Raw genomic sequence first — 20738 nt, 5'->3', positions numbered from 1 at the left:
TTGTGGCAAAGATAAACCCTGAACAGTTTGAGTACATCTTTATTGCTAAAGGTTTTGGAGGAAATGCCTTAGTCCCAATGGTTGAAGCAAAAGTCCCCTATGGATGCCTTTCTAGTCCAGCCTCTATCATTTAACCATCCTTGAAGCAATCATTATAGCCAAATATACCCTTCAAACTCCCGTGGCAGGGTTTGTAGTCATGTTATACCCCCGGCAAGTAGCAGGGAAGGAGCAATTCAGAGTAGGAAATGACAAAAATAGAAAACAGATGCCCACCCAGATACCCAAGTGAATAGGGTGAAAAATCTAAATGGGAGGCCTTTCACAATCTAGGGCTCCCTGCTCCAGTCTTCCTCCCATGGCTCCCCTCCATGTATCTTCCATGCTGGCTGATCTGTGACCTTGCCTCTGCTGCACTTACTCCTCTCTGCCACAGTTTTCACCTCTTTCTTCCTGTCCTTAACACGATAAAATACAAAGTAATTCACCAACTCTATTTTTGGTCGTCCATTAGTTTCCTAAGTTTTTCCTTCAAGGTCTGGTCAATGTGCCTACTTATTCTGGGAAACAGTTCAGATTGTAGCTTTCTCATTGTCAAAGCCACATAAATGAGTTAGAACCTCATTTTTCTAATTGTTTTAGTATCTCTCAAATAACCTTCCTTCCTGATGTCCCCACACCCCACTGCTTGACACATTTTTTTTTTTTTTCTTTGAGACCAGATCTTACTCTGCTACCTAAGCTGGAGTGCAGTGATGCAGTTATTCACTACAACCTCAACGTCCTGGGCTCAAGTGATTCTCCTGCCTCAACCCCCCACATAGCTGGGACCACAGGCCTGTACCACCATGCCCGGCTAATTTTTTTTATTATTTTTTGCAGAAACAAGGTCTCACTTTGTTGCCCGGGCTGATCTCAAACTCCTGGGCTCAAGCAATCCTCCCACTTCGGCCTCCCCTGAGTACTGGGATTACAGGCTTGAGCCACCATGCTCAGCCCCATTATTCTTTCTACAGCAACCAAATTCTATTAACTTAAGCCTAATGTTTGTGTACAGAAAAAAAGTGTACAATTCTCTTTAAGATGGCATGGATTACTCCAAAAACACCATTACTTGGACCATCCTCAAGAACATCAGCCCCTATCTCGTTGGGGCTGGCCACTTCAAGGACCTCTCTGAAGAGATGGGAGTGAATCTTCACAAGCTTTCCATAGCGACATTGTTTCTAGGAACTATGAATTCAGGAGTGATGACAATATAGTTTCCATCAAGATTCCTGTTGGTACTGAAGGTAGTTATTACAAGGTTGGTAACTTAATTGAAACTTAAAGATAGATATCAACCTACATATAGAAACACCAAGATAAATGTAGGGGAGATATAAATGGACTCCAGTATGCTGGTACACCATCTAACATGGCCTGTCATAGCACAAGTATCACTAGAATACCTACCTTTCATGGACTACTTATCCAAGAAAGTATGGTTATTGGTAGCATTAGACTTCATTACATGGACCCTGAGTATAGGGTTTGAGGTTCTAATCACTAAAATATGACTGTTGAGCAGCTTTATAAAAGGAATTAGGTGTTTATAGTACCACAGAAGGAAAAATTTGGGTATTTCCTTGCATTATTATTACAAGTTAAGGACATAAAGGGAACTTGGAATTTGCTGCAAAATTGATAACTTGGTGGCAATTAAGACTAGTGTCCACTCGCATGTTACAGACGACTTTATCACTAATTTCAAAAGTCACTGCCTAGTGCGGTAGAAGTTAAGATTCTCATGAAGAACTGTGCCTTAAGCATTGCAGTTATCTTGTCTCCACTGTTTCCTTTTAGACTCATGTGGGAGACAGGAGTCTCCTGTCTCCACCTTGCTTCTGGAACATCGGTAGGAGGATGACAGCTGGGGAGAAACCAGGCACACCATGATCAGCTGCCTTAGGTTTAGCTGCTACCTCTCTAATTTCCTTCAACTATATCTCATTTTTCCTACTTTCTATTAAGTTCAATAATGAGTTTTAATTTCTAGAACTATTTGGCTTTTTCATATATGCCTCTTATTTGATAATGCTTTAGACTTATGTTTGATACCATTTATATCAATTTCTGGGATTACTGACTTTGTAAATTCTTACAGTTCTATTTGAAATTTTAATCCTATTTGCTGATTTACACTCAAAGATTTCTTTGTGTGTTTTTTTACTTTGTATTTTGAACTTATCTTGAGTAGAGCTTTGCACATAGTTTGTGTTGCCTGGTTTGAAAAATGTGTTTCCATAGAAGCTTTGTTTCAAGATACCCCAGATTATTCATAACTGGAGGACATTCTTCTGGAAAATTTGGTTGGTTTCCTACATTACACTGATTGGAAAACCTAAAACCCTAAATTAAATTGTGAGGGCAGGCTTAAGTGTTATAAATTCTCAAGGGAACCTATCCTCTTACTTTCCAGCCATAAGACCTCAATTGTAGATGGAGGAACTTATTTTTTCTTACTATGTAGAAGCAAAGGGTTTCTGAGTTATCCTTTCAGTGGGAATATAATACCTAGAGCATCTAGACTTCACGCAAGTGTCCTATGTTTAAGCCAATCCTCTTACAGGCTAGAGATGCTTCTGTCACTCTGCAGGTATTAAAATACAAGTCCTTGGCTACTGGGATTGACACCATCTCTAACCCCCATGAGCATTCTAGCAGCTGCAGTGTCAAATTATCATTTATTGTTTCAGGTTTGGTTATTTCTTTCATGGCTTAAGATTTCCTTTATGGCCTTTGCAATCTCAACCTTACTCTTAAGTGTATTTATTATATCTTAACGTTTCTATCTGTCATGCAGTGCTGGTTTTCAGGTTTCTCTGTTCACAGTATTTCTGGACCGGAGTCTCTCCACCTGTCTAAATGTCTGCCAAACTGCAAGCCCAATGGCTCTGCAGTAGTTACTGTAATGAAGCTGGAAGGAGTGTCAGGCCTGGATCCACAGGAATTCACTTTACAGGATAAACGCTGCCGACCTGTAGTTGTTCCTAAAACAAGTGCAATATTTGTGTTGTGTGAATACTTGTAGAAAGGTAAAAAAAATTTTTGCCACATTTATGTGTTATCCATTTCCAGTGAGAACGGTGTTATATTCACAATTGTCTTCACTGAACTAATTTGAAAATCACATCTTAACTGATGAGATTGATATCCTTTACCTCCAACCTGGAGCAACTAATCCTATGTACCAGTAAGACGGTATGAAGGGAAGGGAGGATCAAAGCAGAAAAGTGCTTTCTCTGGAAAGCTTTAATTTTTGGTCCTGTTTGTTAGGCGGGAGATTTAAATACTTCCCTCCTTTTCTTCCCCACCTGGAGTTTGTAGAAGGCAGCAGAAGTGGGTGGAAGTAGGGAAACTCCATTATAAGCTTTGCAGCTGGTGATGCCTGATGATTCAAGAACTGTTGTCTTTTCTAAGGGGATGCTGTTGTGTTTTCCTTAGATTAGGATGTGCCTGCCAGTATCTTCTTCATGATAGAGTCGCACTTCATTATCAACCAAAGAACCTGGCACCCAGTGTTGAGCCAGGACTTGGTCTTATCACCCTAGCCATGAAGTTGTCCAAAGATAGATTCTTCTTGGCAGTATGGGAAGGCAATTCAGATCACAGCAGCAGTAACAGAAAATAATTTGGCCATGCCTCATATAACACTTCCTATCACTCTTATTTGTGTCTGTTATCTCATTTGTTTCTCAACTACCTCAAGAGACAGGCAAGAATCACTGTAGTTTCATCAGTTAGAAAACAGAGGCTCAGTTCAGTGAATGTTACAACAAAGTACAAAGGGCAAACATCCTTCATGAACAGATCTTATGAGTGAAAACTTACCAATATCAAATAGATATTAGTAATTGATACATACAATTCACCAAAAAACACATTCTATATATTAAAAAGTTTATCACTAGAAACTAGAAACACAAATTAAAAGTGAGTTATAATTTCTTATCAAATTAAAATACTTGGAAAAGTCTATTTTATGTCAGCAACTGTAAACAGCTGTCATACTGCTGAGGGTGAAAAAAATTGCTCTTTTCAGAATGTAACTTGATACTGTGCTTCAAGAGCATAAGTTTATATTCCTTCTCCTGGGAATATACGAGGAAATGAAATGTATTCAGACTTATAGACAAATGCTGTCACCTCAGTATCTGTAACAGCAAATATATATTTAACATAAATAGACACAGTATGTTCCCTATATAGAGAACTCTTAGAGGTTTAGGCTTTTCAAAGTTATGGTACATCAGGTGATAGAAAGTCTTAGCTATTAAGTTAATTCAAATAATACCTTAATGACTATTCAGTCATCAAAGTGGGGAAGCTGTGAGAAGATAATATAAAATAAAATTATAGACTATATAACAGAAAAGTCTAGAAAAACAATCGTCTCTGGTTAGTGTTAGGATTTCTCATCTGTACATACACATTTTAGAGGGAGTCCTCAAACCTAAGTTTCTTTTCTTTTTCTTTTTTTTTTATTTTTATTTTTTATTTTGAGACAAAAGTCTTGCTCTGTGCCCTGGGCTGGACTGCAGTGGCACAATCTTGACCCACCACAAACTCCACCCCCAAGTTCAAGCGATTCTCTCTCATGCCTCAGCCTCCCGAGTAGCTGGGGACTATAGGTGCACATGACCATTCCCAGCTAATTTGTTGTATTTTTAGTGGAGGCGAGGTTTCACCACATTGGCCATACTGGTCTCGAACTCCTGACCTCAAGTGATCCTCCTGCCTTGACCTCCCAAAGTGTTGGAATTACCCAAAGGCATGAGCCACTGTGCCTAGCCCTAAATTTATTTCTAACGTATATTATCACAGTTACTATTTTTAAGCCTAAAACTTTCTATTAAACCTTTGAACAAAAGAATTAACTTCCAAACTGATTCTTATAGACTCATTGTATTCAGAATTCTACAAGAATGCAGAATACCCTGTCGTAAAATATTTCAGAGAAGAGGTTTTCTTCAAGACTGAGCTTCTGTATTCTGAAGATCCACAACTAGAGTTATTTCTAGAGGACTGCTGGTCTACCCTAAGCCCGGATCCCAAGAGCGACCCACAGTGAAACATCATTAACAGGCACTTCAAACTGATAACAAATGTGTTTGTGTGATGTTTACAGATGAGGAAACTGAGTCCCCAACTCATTAGAATGCTTAGGGTACAAGTCCTATTTCATTCTCTTAAACTACTTTTATGTATTCTTTGTACGTATTTGGCCTTTTCTTCCCTCAAAGCTTATAGAAACTGAATCTGAAGTGTTCGATTTCTTTCTCTTAGAGGGTGGTGAATAATATAAGTTGAGATTTTTTTTTTAGTCCAATCTGACTAGATTTATTTTTAATGTAAGATATCTTAGAGGTAAGAATGTATTCACTCAAACTCATTGAGCACAGCATACCAAGTAGTAGTCTACATATCAGGAAGATTGCAGTGAACAAAAGAGTTTCTACTCGAAGCCTGTATTCACTGTGGAAGACAAGCACAGACATAATATGCTGAAGAGCATGAAGCTTTTTAAAGGGTTGCAGTGACTGGTGAGTCCCATGGTTGGAATAGTTACACTCCCTGAGGAGGCGGCATTTAGGTAGAGAACTGAAGAGTGAGGCATTATCACAAATCATCTGTGCTATCTCAATTCCTAGGAAATTAATAAAAATATTCTAAGTGTTAACTTTTCTGCTTCAAAGTCAGAAATTTTGGCCATCTGAACTCATTGACTATGGCTAATTTACTCTGAGAGTAAATTACATTGTGTCTTTGGCTCATAATGAGAATCAATGTGAAACTATCACATCTCTGAATCTTCAAGGAAACTATTGTTGAAGATGGAGGAATAAAATGGACTGGCCCTTATTATATCAGTTCTTTTCGATGCTTAATGCCAGGAACATTTTCTTCCGTACCTTGTATTCAGAAAATAAATCCCATGACACTATCTTCTTTCCTTCCTTGGCTGATAGGAGGCTCAGAAATGAACATTTTATCTACCTGGGCTTAAACTGTTTTCTTTCGGTAGCTTTTGCTTTTCTATGTCAATCGTCTTTTTATCTTTTCTCATCGATCGTTGAAAAGCAAATTTTTAAATTCTGCATACAGTACGTAAAGTCAACTTTCACAGAAGAATTAAGATGTTCATATTATTCTGTTCCTATAGTATACAAATGACCTAATAAGCAGATAATGAGGTCTGTTTTTGTGAAAACTTCAGACAAGGAGACACATTAAGGCTGTGCTCTTCAGATTAAAATCTAGACTTGCCACAAATGTTAACAGATGCCCTCTAGCACTGAGTTCATAAAATCTACACCTGTTTTTTACCTGTTTTGCTTCACTTTTGTTTTAATGGGCCTAACAGGCTTGAGTATGAGACACATTCTCCATGTAGATTTTTTTTTCCTCCCATGTAGTTTCTTAAACATTTGCCAAGCCCTGTGATACAAACACTAGAAGACCTTTAAGTTATTACAAAAGTCCTATAAATCAATGTTTATCAAGTATCTGAAGTAGAAATTCAAGGTGCTATCAATAATCATTGTAAGTGGTCCTAACTTCCTTTTTGTTAAGGGGAAAAAAATAAGTATATCCAAAAGCTTCTAGGCTGGGCACAGTGGCTCATGTCTGTAATACCAACATTTGGGAGGCTGAGGCAGGTAGGTTGCTTGAAGCCAGTTCTAGACCTGCCTGAGCAACACAGTGAGACCCCATCTCTATAAGACATACAAAACTTAGCAAGGTCTGGTGGCATGCACCTGTGGTCCTGGCTACTTGGGAGGCTGAGTTGGGAGGATCAACTGAGCCTACAAGGTTGAGGCTGCAGGGAGCCCCAGTTGCACCATGGCACTCCAGCCTGAGTGACAGAGCAAGACCCTATCTCAAAAAAATTATTAAAAGACTGAAATGTTTAGAAAAGTATTGCTCTTAAGTTGTATCTCTACAAAAAGTGGAAAACATGAACTTTTCAACAATCGGATAACACCAATGGTAATATATCCAAATGAATTATTTTTGTTTTACTTATTCCTTGTCTTAATCCATGCCTAAAGTTATAAAAATGAAGAAACTGGCCTAACTATAATTTTTATCTAGTAAATTATAGATGGTATATTAAAAGTAGCTACTTATTAATTCCATTGCTAATTTGATCAGTCAGATGCAGTGGCTCATGCCCGTAATCCCAGCACTTAGGGAGAAAGAGGCGGCAGGATAGCTTGAGCTCAGGAGTTCAAGATCTGTCTGGGCAATATAGCAAGACCCTGTTCTCTACAATAAGGAAAACAAAGATAAAGTATAACTAGCTTGATTATAAAAATAGCTTGCATTTACATGTTATATCTTTAATAACATTTATTTCATACACTTTAATAGCACTAGATTTTACAAAAGTCAAAAACTCTTAGATGCAGTTAATCTGTAAAATGGGAGTACTGATATCAGATTGATATGGAGCTTAATGAAAATTGCTTAGTAGTAGATGTTCATAAATGTTTCTTCCATCTTAATCTTTACAACTACTAAGCAAAAAAAAAAAAAAACAAAATATATATATATATATATATATATATATATATATATATATATATAAAATCTCTTACAAGTGACATACCTGTCTTTCCTCACTATGAGGAAGGCCTGGAATCCAGGTATTCTGTCCCTAGTCCAATTTATTCTTAACTCATTTCCATACATATACCACAGATTCTGGTAATATAGTAATAAAGTTCCTGCTCTCATGAGGCTTCTGTTTTAATGGGAAGCAAAAGCAAATGCCATGTGGTAGTAACATAACATAAAACAGTTAAAGAGATGAAAGTCGATGTGAGTGAATGATAGGCATTTTATGCAGGATCACAGTGGCAAGCCTCTGCAACGAAGTCACATTTGAGCAGACATCTGAAGGCAGGAAGGCATGCTGGTTATTCCAAGTATGATTAGTATGTTCTAGAAACAATAAGGAGACCAATGAGTCTGGACTAGAAAGATGAGATCAGAACAATGGGATTGGAGATCAGACCCTGTACTGCTCCCTGGTTCCTTGTTCTTGTCGCACTGCTGTCCCGCTCCTCAGAGAATCTGTAGTTTTTACTTCGTATTCCAGGAACTCTCTTCCAGTACTCTTCTCTTTTCCTCTACCACTAACTAGTAGGCTTTATCAGTGCCCCAATAATCATCTACAATGTGAGTTTACAATACTCCTCCAAATATATTCTTATTCACCGTCACAGTGAAGGTGTTGTCAATAACATCTCATAGGTGAGGGCACAGAGGCACTAGAGCACTGCCTGGCTTGTCCAGACCCAGTACACCAGAAAGTGATAGTTTTAAAATTCCAATCCCCTTGCACCCTGCAGGCTCTACCCAACCATCCTACCTCTTAATATAGTCTTCAAATAAAAGCTCCATTTAGTATCTTCTGTGACAGTGAGACATAGTTCTTTTCTGGTGTTTTTTTAAAGCTACACAAATGATGAGAATTCCAGGAAACTGTCTTCCACCCTGTGGATACAACTTCTTCATGGATGTAGGTTTCCTTCCTATGTGAAGAGATTTGAAGTGAAAATGTTTACCTTTATGAAGAAAGAAAATGCATTATTGGAAGGTATGAGTAGGTTCTTCATCTATGACTGTTTTGACACTTGGTCAAATATGCCAAAGGACAGGTTAAAGACCAAGTGAAAGCAATTTAATTTTAAAAAGTCAGTTGTCTAGTTGTGGATAATTAGACAAGAGAAAAGCTAGAATGAATCAGCAAATCTTAATTGAAAATGGGTGTAGCACTTTCTTTCATAAAATAGCCTAGTCTAAAAAGCCATTGTCATTCATTCCAGCGATGAGATAGATAACAGCCATTTTAACTTATCTGTTGACTTCAAATTTTTCATGACAGATCTATCATATATATAGCACACAAAGCCTTATATATATATATATATATATATATATATATATATATATATATGATGTGTGTGTGTGTGTGTCTGTGTGTGTGTGAGAGAGAGAGAGTCTCGCTCTGTTACCCAGGCTGCAGTACAATGGCATGATCTCAACTCACTGCAAACTCTTTCTCTGAGGTTCAAACAATTCTCATGCCTCAGCCTCCTGAGTAGCTGGAACTAAAAGCATACACCACCATGTCCAGCTAATTTTTATATTTTTAGTAGAGATAGATTTCACCATGTTGGCCAGGCTGGTCTCAAACTCCTGATCTCACATGATTCACCCACCTCAGGCTCCCAAAGTGCTGGGACTACAGGCATGAGACACCACACCTGGACTATACCTCCCTATATTTTTCAAGTGCTATATTTTATACTTAATATTCGCATATTAAGCTATATAACCTTCATCTAAAACTGTTACCATAGTCCAAAACTTTAGAATCACTAGACCTATAAGTCAAATGAAATCATAAGAGATTAAAGAATTCAGACTCTTGATCTATTTAGCTAACATTACCTAGGACTGGATCTCAGTTAATGAGCCCACACTATAGAGCAGGTTAAAATGGCAGCCTGTAGTTGAAAATGATTAGACCAAGCGAATTTCATCAGAAATGCTGGCCTTCCAGGATAGTGCTTATAACCCTGGAAACTCCACTAACAAATGCCTCTTAATTCCTGCAGCTGTTCTTCCACTGCAGTGTGGTAATATGTGTTGCAAAGAAGCCCATGTCAGACCTGCTATGCAAAAAAAGTGTGTTTCTGGCAAGTAGAGACTTGGCACGTTGCTTCATGATATTTCTCTATAACCAGATTTAGTACCACAGTCGAAAGTAGTTGGCCTATCTGACTAAAAGATCTAATACAGATAACTCTCTTTCCTGAGAAATTATAGCAGATGATAAGTATAAAATATGTTGGCCATGTACAGTGGTATACACCTGTAATCTTTGGGAAGCTGAGGTGGGAGAATTGCTTGAGGTCAGGAATTTGAGGCCAGCCTGAGCAAGAGAGTGAGAACCCATCTCCACAAAAAAAAAAAAAAATTAGCCACATGTAGTGGCATGTACCTGTAGTTCTAGCTACTTGGGAGGCTGAAGCAAGAGGATCTCTTGAGCCCAGGAGCTCATGACTGTATGAGCTATGATTGTACCACTGCACTTCAGCTTGAGCTCAGAGCAAGACCCTGACTCTAAAAAAAAAAAAAAAAAATGTTATTGCTTAAGACAGGACATCAGATCTCCTACTTTCTTTTGGTTTAAAAGCTAGTTTCAAGAAAGGATCTGACTTTAAAAGGAGCTAGAAATTTAGAAATCTGAAAATGAATATTAAAATGTTTTTATAGAAAATTTTTAAATAGCAAATCCTGAAGCTAAGGTCCATAAAACTGAAGCAATTTTTCCAAAGGTAGATTCTTTTTGTTAAACAGGCACCAGAACTTTGGCCAAAGATTAGGGTAGTTTGAGAAGAAATTTCCTGGAATTATAGGCATATTTCTTCTTCTGTTTAGCTGCAGAAAAAAGTACTGGCTTATACACCTAAAAGAACAAATTTCTTCCAGAGCCATATCTTAGACTCTTCAAATATAAGCTGAGCAACATTTTACCCAGAAGGCAGGGATATTTCTCAAATCATTTCTGTTTGTGCTACAGGTTTCAAAAATTATATTTATCCATCTTCTAATGTATACATGTATGTACATATATCCCTTGCAGGCATTAAATGAGATGGTGAAGTTCTGGTCTTTGGAAAGAACCATAGGGACTTTTCTTTCCTTTCTTACACTCCCATGCCTTAAATCACATAGTAATATTTAATATAATTTAGGCTGGGTGCAGTGTCTCACACCTGTAATTCCAGTACTTTGGGAGTCCAAGGCAGGCAAATTGCTTGAGGTCAGGAGTTCAAGACCTGCCTGGCCAACATGGCAAAACCCTGACTCTACTCAGAATACAAAAAGTAGCCAGGCATCATGGTGTATGCCTGTAATCGCAGCTACTTGGGAGGCTGAGGCATGAATCGCTTGAGCCGAGGAGGCAGAGGTTGCAGTGAGTCGAGACCGTACCACTGTACTCCAGCCTGGGCAACAGAGCAAGACTCCATCTCTAAAAATAAAAATATAATTTAAAATTATTCAGATGTTGCTAAAGGTCTAGGAACTGAGATCTTTTTCTTTCACCAAAGACTTACTGGGTACCTGATACTGAAGAAAATAAGCTGAGTTCTGGCCTGGAATCCCTCACACTAGAGGTTGGAGGGTGAGGTACCTGTATAATAAGTAGAAGACCAGAAGACTGAAATAAATGTACATCCTAACTGTATTTTGCTCAAAATACCAAATTGTTATATAACCCCTTACTGCTTCCATTGATGGTTGGGAAGTGAATATATATCATTTCCAGGACAGGGAGGCCTCTGGACTAGGGCACAGAGGTGAGAGCAGGATGTACTGTGTATCCTCATGTTGGGAGTTGGGGGAAGTTATTACTACAGCAGCTGCTTCCACATTCATGCAAGTTACTGTCTGTATTACCCAGGATTCCCCAGAGAAACTGAACCAATAGTGGTTTTGGGGAGTGGAGGATGAAGAGATGTATTTCAAGGAATTGTCTCACACAGTTATGGGGCCTAGCAAGTCTAAAACCTGAACGGGCTGGCAGGCTGGAGACCTAGGGAAGAGCTGATGCTGCAGTTCAAGTTCAAAGGGATCTGGCCGAATTTCCCCTTGCTATGAGAGGATGTCACTCATTTATCTTATTCAGGTCTTCAACTGATTGGATGAGGCTCACCCATAGTACAAAGGGCAATCTGCGTTACTCAAAGTTTACCAATTTCAATTCAAATCTCATCCAAAGATACCCACACAGAAATATCCAAAATAATGTTTGACCAAATATTGGGTACTGTGGCCAGCCAAGTTGATACATGAAATCACCATCACAGCATTTATGTGCCAAGTATGAAGGGCATAGTAATAAATAATGTACTGAACTTGTTTACTGATTACAGTAAATTAACTTTAAAAGTAAAGTAAGTTAACTTCCGATAGGGTTTCTCACCATAAACAGCATACAGTAAAGTAAACTAGCTGCGTGGAGCTGGGGTGGGGGCGTGAGGGGGAAGATAATCTTTCATCTGTGCTGATGGTGATCCAGCGAAAGATTTTCTTTAAAACAGAGGTAGTAAAGGAAAAGGTCCTGAGTTGAAAATAAGTGATTCTTTTAAGAAATACGAGGAAAGTTTACGAACCATGTGATTTTGCTAAGTATCTCCACAAGTGAGCGGTGTCTCTCTGCCTCTCTATGAAATTAGACCCAGCAAGCTGTTCCTCTCATCTTGGTACCAGCCAGGCTCAGAGGAGTACACCTGCCCGTCCCTCCCAGCCCTCAGCAGAGTCCAGCAGCACCAGACCCGGAGGCTCAGCCTGAGCATCCTCAGTGTAACCCGTCTGGTCGCTCTGCTCTTCCCTTTCCACAGCTCAGAACTAGGTCTGCAGAGCGCAGCGAGCTCGCCTGGAAATAAAATGCTCTGGAGGGATTCCTCGAGTTTTCCCAGCACTGGGGCCTTCCTGCGAGCGCGATCGTTTGCAGGTATCACGGAATCCTGGAGGGGGCGCCCGAGGCCTCCCGCGAGCCGAGCCGCGGGAGCACCGGCCCCTCCCAAGCACTTGAACACCCGAGGGGCTGCGGGGTCTGGAGCCAGTGGCTGAATGCCTGGTGGCTGGGGAAGCTTACAGGCTCTTCTCAAAGAATATATAGCCTCTGTTCTCAAATAGAATGAGCAGGGGCTTCAAAAAGTGGGGAAACTAGCATCTGCCTCGGGTACCTGTGTCCCCTGCAGGCGGGAGCAGAGACCTCGCGCTGCCCAAATGCCGAGTCCTCGGGTTTGTTAACCAGCCCCGGCCCCAGAAGTGGAAGCTCGGTTATTCCTTCCCAGTAATTAAAATGCACAACCAACAAACAAAAACAAAGCTCTAGCGTTTCTCTAGCACCTTTTGCCTCTTTTAACTAGAGCCCTTTATGACCGAGCCTCTGGCCCTCCGGCCCCCAGGGGCGCACTTTGGCAACTCCAGCCTCGTCAAAGAGTGAAAAGTGGGTGGGCTCCAAAAGGCCTCAGACGCTCACCTGCGTGGAGAGGGCTTGGCAGGGGAGCACGGGGTAGGGCGGACTCAAAGGGCCTCTTTTGCAACGGCTAAAAACTCCGCAGAAGTAGCTGGAGCACATTAATTGGTTGCAGTAAATTGCTTTTATATCCATATTTGAACCGCTGGGATCTTTGAAAAGTTACTCTCCTAAATGAGAAAACCAGTCAAAATGCAGAGGCGTCTGCGCTGCCGTACGTATATTCGCCGTGCATGGGATATAAGCCTGCCTCTTCGCCCCACTGCTGGCGTTTATAATCTTTAAGTGTTAGTCACAGATAGCACAGAAACTGCTCAGAAGCCTCCCAAGGAATCATTCCTCATATGTGCATCCTCCCTCTATACCATCTACGTTCAGAGTCTTTACTTGAATGAGGGCAGTACAGCTGAGTGGTCTGGGAGAAGCTCTGAAAGCAAATAGCCCTTCACTAGTCAGGAGCCCCGGGAAATTTGCCCAACGTCTCGGTGCCTCGTTGTCCCATCTGTAAAATGGAGATGGTGATGTCTACCTTGCAGCTTTGCTGGAGTTGTTAGGATGTGGCAATTATGCACTGAAGTGAACCTTCCAGAACAGAATTCTTAGGGGCTGATCAGAATCTGGAAATGCTGTCTTTTGCACTGGCTCTTCCAGAGCTTTTGAAGCTGAGCCCAGCTTGCTTTCTCACTGCTTCTCCTGGCCTCTGACCTGACTCCCTAGTTCCACTATGAATTCTCTGCCTTCTCTCTTCCCACTCTTCTAGCCTCAGTTTATTTTGTAACCCCTAAATCCCCTCCTTCTGCACTTCCAATCCCCAGGGAACATTCCTCCATCCCCAAACTTTGGAGTGAACTCACTGTTGAAACCACATTCCTCTCTAGTCAATCACAGAATTGAATCCCTCTGCCCCTATAGTATGAACTTCCAGAGGGCAGGGACCTATATCTCTCCCAGGAACCAAGCACAGGCTAAGAAACATGCTATCACTTTGTGAATTCTCATTCAGTGAAAAAATTTGTCATCTTCACATATCTCGCAGAGGGAGTCAAACGCAAAGATGTTTGCTGAATTCATCCTTTAGCTTTGTGTTCCAGCCCTTGAAAATCTGTACCCAAGCTCACTCTTCCCCTCTAAGTTTCATCACTCATCCCTACAGTGCTAACATGGTTTGGCTGTGTCCCCACCGAAATCTCATCTTGAGATGTAGTTCCCACAATCCTCATGTGTGGTGGGAGGGACCAGGTGGAGATAATTGAATCATGGGGGTGGTTTCTCCCATCCTGTTCTTGAGATAGTTAGTTCTCATGAGATCTAATGGTTTTATAAAGGACTTCCCCCTTTGCTGGGCTCTCATTTTTCTCTCTCCTGCTGCCCATGTGAAGAGGGATGTGTTTGCTTTCCCTTCTGTCATGATTATAAGGTTCCTGAGGCCTCCCCAGCCAAGCTGAACTGTGAGTCAGTTAAACCTCTTTCCTTTATAAATCACCCAGTCTTGGGGAGTTCTTTTTAGCAGCATGAGAACAGACTAATACAAGCAACAGGCTTCTAGCTGATTCCTGGCTTTTTCCTTTACCCTTGCTGCTCTATGACTTGAAATGCCCCTGTTCCCATATCAGGATCCCACTTGTCTATCTAGGTTCAGGTTCAATACCAACTCCTCCCCAAAGCCAGGTGCCCCACTAAACAGAAAACCTCTCTCCATCTATCTTAGTTCATTCCTGCTGCAATAGAAAATATCCTGGACTGGGTAATTTAGAAATAGCATAAATGTATTGCTCATAGTTATAGAGGCTGGGAAGTCTAAGGTCAGGGCACCAGCAGGTTCAGTGTCTGGAGAGGACCTCCTCTCTGCTTCCAAGACGATACCTTGAATGCTACCCCTTCACATGGTGGGAAGGCCAAAAAAAAGGCAAATAGTTCCCTTAAACCTCTTTGATAAGGTCACGAGTCCTATTCATGAGCGCCCCATAGCCATGATTTAATCACCTGCTAAAGGTCCCCACTTTTTAATACTATCACATTGGTGATTAAGATTTAACATGAATTTTGGAAGGACATGTTCGTAAGAACCATGGCACCATCCCTGCTTCCCACTGCATTTTACACCCTTTAAAAATTTTCATTCCTTCTCTTTGTGCCTATATTTTGATCATTTATGTATAGGCCTAGCTCCCTCAACCACATTTTAAGCTTTTTGAGAACAAAAACTGCACTTTGCCCTCACAAGGTTATTGTGAGGATTAAACACAAACACATGTGTTAAAAAAAGAAAACAATGCCACTTGTGTTTAAATCTGCAAGATTGAAAAAGAGTGATAAAAATAAAAAATAAAAAAACACAAATGGGCAGCATTGCTGGGCACAGCGGCTCATGCCTGTAATCCAAGCACTTTGGGAGGCTGAGGTCAGAGGATAGCCTGGGAAACATAGTGAAACTCCCATCTCTACAAAATAAAAATTTAAAAATTAGCCAGGCATGGTGGCATGTGCCTGTAGTCCCAGCTACTCAGGAGGCTGAGGCAGGAGGATCACTAGAACCCAGGAGTTTGAGGCTGCAGTATACTATGATCGAACCACTGGACTGAAGTCTGGGCGACAGAGCAAGAACTTGTCTCTAAATAATTAAAGAAATCTGAAGCATCTTGGCACCCTCTGCCCCTTTGTTACTCCAAGGCCTAGCACCGAGCTAGCTACCCATATGGTTAATAGTCTGCAATGTAGAGATAATTTTTTTTTTTTTTTTTGAGACGGAGTTTCACTCTTGTTACCCAGGCTGGAGTGCAATGGCGCGATCTCGGCTCACCGCAACCTCCACCTCCTGGGTTCAAGCAATTCTCCTGCCTCAGCCTCCTGAGTAGCTGGGATTACAGGCACGCACCACCAAAGGGCTCTTAAATGTATGCCGAGGCAGCACAGAGCTGTTGTGCTCAGGTCTCTCCCCTGGTTCCTCATAGGCTGAGTACTATGGGATTTCAATCTTCCCAGGTGTCGCCTACTGATTATTGCCTAAGGGCTTTAGGTGGGTTTTTTTTTTAGGGTTGTCTGGCTGCATTTTGTTGCAGCCCACAAAGCATTGCAGTTCTCGTTAGCTTGGGGGCCCTTCAAGTATTTGACTTATGACCTAAGTAGCTGGGCAGGCTGAAAAGAAGAGACAAAATGAGCTATTTTGCAGGCCAGTAAGCTTTTTGTCATAAACTAAATATTTTTTAGTTTGGGTGAGGGCAACTAATGGGGGGCAGGGAGGGAAGAAGGGGGAAGCCAACAAGCAGGCATCTACTATCCAAACAGGAGTCTCATACATCCTGTTTCTTCTGTAGTTTGCTAACTAAGCCAATTCAAAGCACTTTGTCTTGGAAATGGACCACTGTATATGTTATTTCCTTCAGTCTAAAAAAAAGGTATAATTTTTAAAAATAAAAACATTAACCAGATGTGGTAGTGCACCTGTAGTCCCAGCTACGCATGAGGCTGAGATGGGAGGACCTCTTGAACCCAGGAGGCCGAGGCTGCAGTGAGCCTTAGTTGCCCCACTGCATTCCAGCCTGGGAGACAGAGAGAGACCCTGTGTATTAGTTTGTTCTCACGTTGCTAATAAAGACACACTCAAAACTGGATAATTCATAAAGGAAAGAGGTTTAATTGACTCATAGTTCCACATGGCTGGGAAGGCCTCACAATCATGGCAGAAGGTGAAGGGAAAGAAAGCAAGACACGTCTTATTGTGGCAGCAGGCAAGAGGGCGTGGGCGTGGGAACTCCCCTTTATAAAACCATCAGAATCTGTGAGACTTATTCACTATTACAACAGCATGGGAAAACCTGCCTCCATGATTCGGTTACCTCCACCGGGTCCCTCCCAGGACATGTGGGAATTATGGGAGCTATAATTCAAGATGAGATTCAGGTGGGTACACAGCCAAACCATATAACCCTATCTCAAAAGAAAGAAAAAGAAATGTACCATGGAGCATATTTTGAGGATGCCTTTTGGGGCAGAGTTTAGAGCACCTTTAGGTTTTCCCAGGAAAAACCTGGGAACCAGATTAGAAGTTTAAAAACTTGGATTTTGGTGCCAGCTCTGTTATTATTAATAGTTATGATATTAGGTCATCCTAGACCTTAACCTCCTCATCTGTAAAATGGTCATAGCAATCCCCATTTAACCTCATATATAGTGAGGTATAGGTAAGAATTAAATAGAATAACATATGTAAAATACTTTGTAATCTCTAAACTAACATAAAGACACATCTGGTGTAGACAGAGCTAGAGAGAATGAAAGAATATTCATGTTCTATACTATGTGGGAAGAAAGTGTAAAAGGTATCACAATTTAAAATATGCTCTCATTTATAAAAATCCTAATAAGTTGTTTGGACACCAAATACAAAGCTTCTTCAGATGAGAGCATAGACTAGGGGGAAAGACGAATCTAGAAACTTTTCTGTTGTTTGTTTTGTTTGCCGCTGCATTTCTGTTGCATACACTTATTATTGTTAAAGAAATGGGTCAGGCATTATCCGAGCATGTTGGCATGGGCCTGTAGAGCCAGTTATTCAGGGGACTGAGGTAGGAGGATTGCTTGAGCCCAAGAGTTCGAGGGCTCAAGTAAGCTTTGAGTGTTCCACTGCACTCCAGTCTGGGCAACAGAGTGAAACCTCATCTCGAAAAAAAAAAAAAAAGGCAGACCCGGGCTGTGGGCTCTAGGCTCTGGGCTCTGCACCCAATTATGTGACCCTAGGCAATGTTACCTTTCTTTCAGCCTATTTCTTTGTTTATAAAATGGGCTAATATTAGCTATTGTGTAGCGTTAGCTATCAAGATTAAAGCAGAAAACATATAGAGGCCTTGGCACTGAGCCTTGACACCTCAGATGACAGTTCCACATTGCTGTTTACTAGGCTCGGAACAGCCCACAGCTCTGCTTTCTAAATATACCTCTCCCTCATGGGCTCCCTGACCTCCAGCCCTGCCAGGTCTCTCCACTTAATTTAATGAAAAGAAACACAAGTCAGTAGCATTCATGTGGAGAAGCATGTAACTAATGGAGAGAAGGTCAATAGTTGGCAAACCCTAGAGACAAACAAATCATTGTCCTTTTTCTCCAGCCTTCTTGAAAGTTTTTCTGCTTTCTTCTTCCTTGGAGTTCAAGGGTCTCTATGGGACCAAAATATCAAGAGCAAGACCTTCCAGGCTGCTCTAAGAGGGACACTGCTTCAGCTTCAATATTTTACTGGCAAGAGAGAGACTGTCTCAGGTTCCTAGCAGGAGGGCAAAAGGAGAGAACCAGGCTCTGGTTCCTGTCCAGTCAGCCTGGGCTGAACACACCGGGTCAAGGATCCTCCCGCAGCCTGCAGTGTGCAGGTAGTGTTGGAAGAATCTAATGAACCCTGATGTAGACACCTAGCATACTGAACCATTGTGATAACCTTAGAAGCCCAAGTGCATTTGCAAATGCATCTTCTTTTGCTGTTGCTTAAAAACAGACACGATTTTAATGTAAGGGTAATTCTGTGGACTTGACAATTTGCAGAGAATCCCTCCACCCTGATATGGCCTCTCTCCCTTGCCTCTCTCCCAATTAGCTAATGTGGCAGAAACTACGAGCAGAACAAAGAAACCTCAGCCTGGTGTGAATTGTGGAACACTTTATTGAACACAAATGAACAGAAGTCAGATTTCCTCTACAGATTAAGAAAAACTCTAGGCGCCAGCAGAGGAAATGAAGAGGATTTCTGAGAAAATATTCAGGGCAGAGGCAGAAGTTCAAAGAGAAATAATTTAAAGGACAAGATGAATAGCCCCTTCTGAAATGCTTCAGATGGTGAAAGATGAGGGCCCAGAGGTAGGGAAGCAGAGAAAAAGTGGAGAGGCCCCAAGAGTGAGCATTTGTTTGGAATGCTCTCCCACTGCCAAGCCCTGTGCCTGCAGCGTCGTCAGAGTGAGCTAGAAAAGAAGGCGACGTGACTGGGGGAAGAAGCCTGAGCTTTGGAGTTAGAGCTGAACTCACAAGCTAACTAGTCAGACATGAGCCCCTACCTGACCAAGTGGCTTTGCATTGCTTAACTAGCTTAAACTTGTTTCCTTGTCCTCAGAATACGAACAATGCCCATCTCCTAGGGTTGTTAGGAAAGTTACATGAAATAATAAATGTAAAAGCACTGACCACAGTAGGCACATGTGAATTGTGGTTCTGCAACCCTTTCCCTGTCCAAGCACCAGAAATAACTTACTCCTAGTCTTGAGTTTGCCCAGGGCAGATGCTTTGAAACACTCCCTGGAGGAACGAGGGACCTATTCCAGCTATCCTCCCTACAAGGGAGGCGACTCCACTGGGGACTGGCAGGAGTCAAACACTCATATACAGCTGCCTATCCGGTATAGCAGTTGTGGCTGCAGCCTGACAATCTGGGAAGGACTCGGAGGAAAAAGAGAGTAGAATGACAGATAACAGAGGCTAGGAAGGGGGTGTGGGTGAGACGAGGCTCTAGACCACAGGACCCCTCCCAGGAAGCTGCCATCTTCTCCTGGTTTTGCAGATACCTACCTTCCAGTGGATCCCTTAGTGACAGAGTGAGACTCCATCTCAAAAAAAAAAAAAAAAAAAAATAGTCCTGAGGGCATACCCAACTAATAGGTGAGTCTGTGACTTTAAGGGATTTTTTGAAACTGAGGACAGGAAATGCCTCCTAATTCATTCACAGTATTTGGTGCCCAGGACAACCAAAAGTGCCCATTATTTATAAACCATTGTTAATGCTTGAGCTTGAAAAATCAAAGCCAAGAGCATTTGAGTTCCACTCATTTAAAAATAGTGAGGAAAATAGCATTTGAACTGAAAGTTGATTTTTAGACCAGCTGGTTCTCCCTTACCACAATGCCCTCCTTCTTCTCCAACACAAAAAAATACAACCCACACATACATGTGCATAAACACACACACAGGTGATCAAATACATATAATATGCACACACATACACTCTCACATGAACACCTATACATGCCTGCAATAGAGTTCCTTGGAGAAAGTCTTGACATTATTCAATGTTTCCTAGATTTTCCTCTAAAACACCAAATATATGTGAAGCTCATGAAAGTTTATATACATAGAATGACATCTTAGCAACTGTGCTCACCACCACCCACCAACCCCTGATGACAAGCTACATGGAAATAAAATTAGATTCCTTCCACATGCTATAGACAAAAATGAATCACAGGTATGTTGAAGACCTATAAATAAAAAATAAAACTGTAAGTGTATTTGCAAAAAATCAAAGTAACATTTGAACAACCTTGAAACTGGGGAAAATTAAGCAAGGGGGAAAAACACATAACCCATGAAACAAAAGCCAGATTTGATTATATAAAAATGAAAAGCTTCAAAAAAATGCCATAATCAAAATTATAAATATAAGACATCATTGCCAGGCACAGTGACTCATGCCTGTAATCCCAGCACTTTGGGATGCCAAGACAGGCAGATCCCTTGACCCCAGGAGTTTGAGACCAGTCTGACCCATCTCTACTAAAAATACAAAATTAGCCGGGCATGATGGCACATGCCTGTAATCCCAGTTACTTGGGTGGCTTAGGCAGGAGAACTGCTTGAACCCAGGAGGTGGAGGTTGCGG

Source organism: Cebus imitator, unplaced genomic scaffold (assembly GCF_001604975.1).
Source record: "Cebus imitator isolate Cc_AM_T3 unplaced genomic scaffold, Cebus_imitator-1.0 Scaffold1, whole genome shotgun sequence".
Classification (NCBI taxonomy): Eukaryota; Metazoa; Chordata; class Mammalia; order Primates; family Cebidae; genus Cebus; species Cebus imitator.
Note: the sequence above shows the minus strand (reverse complement) of the source record.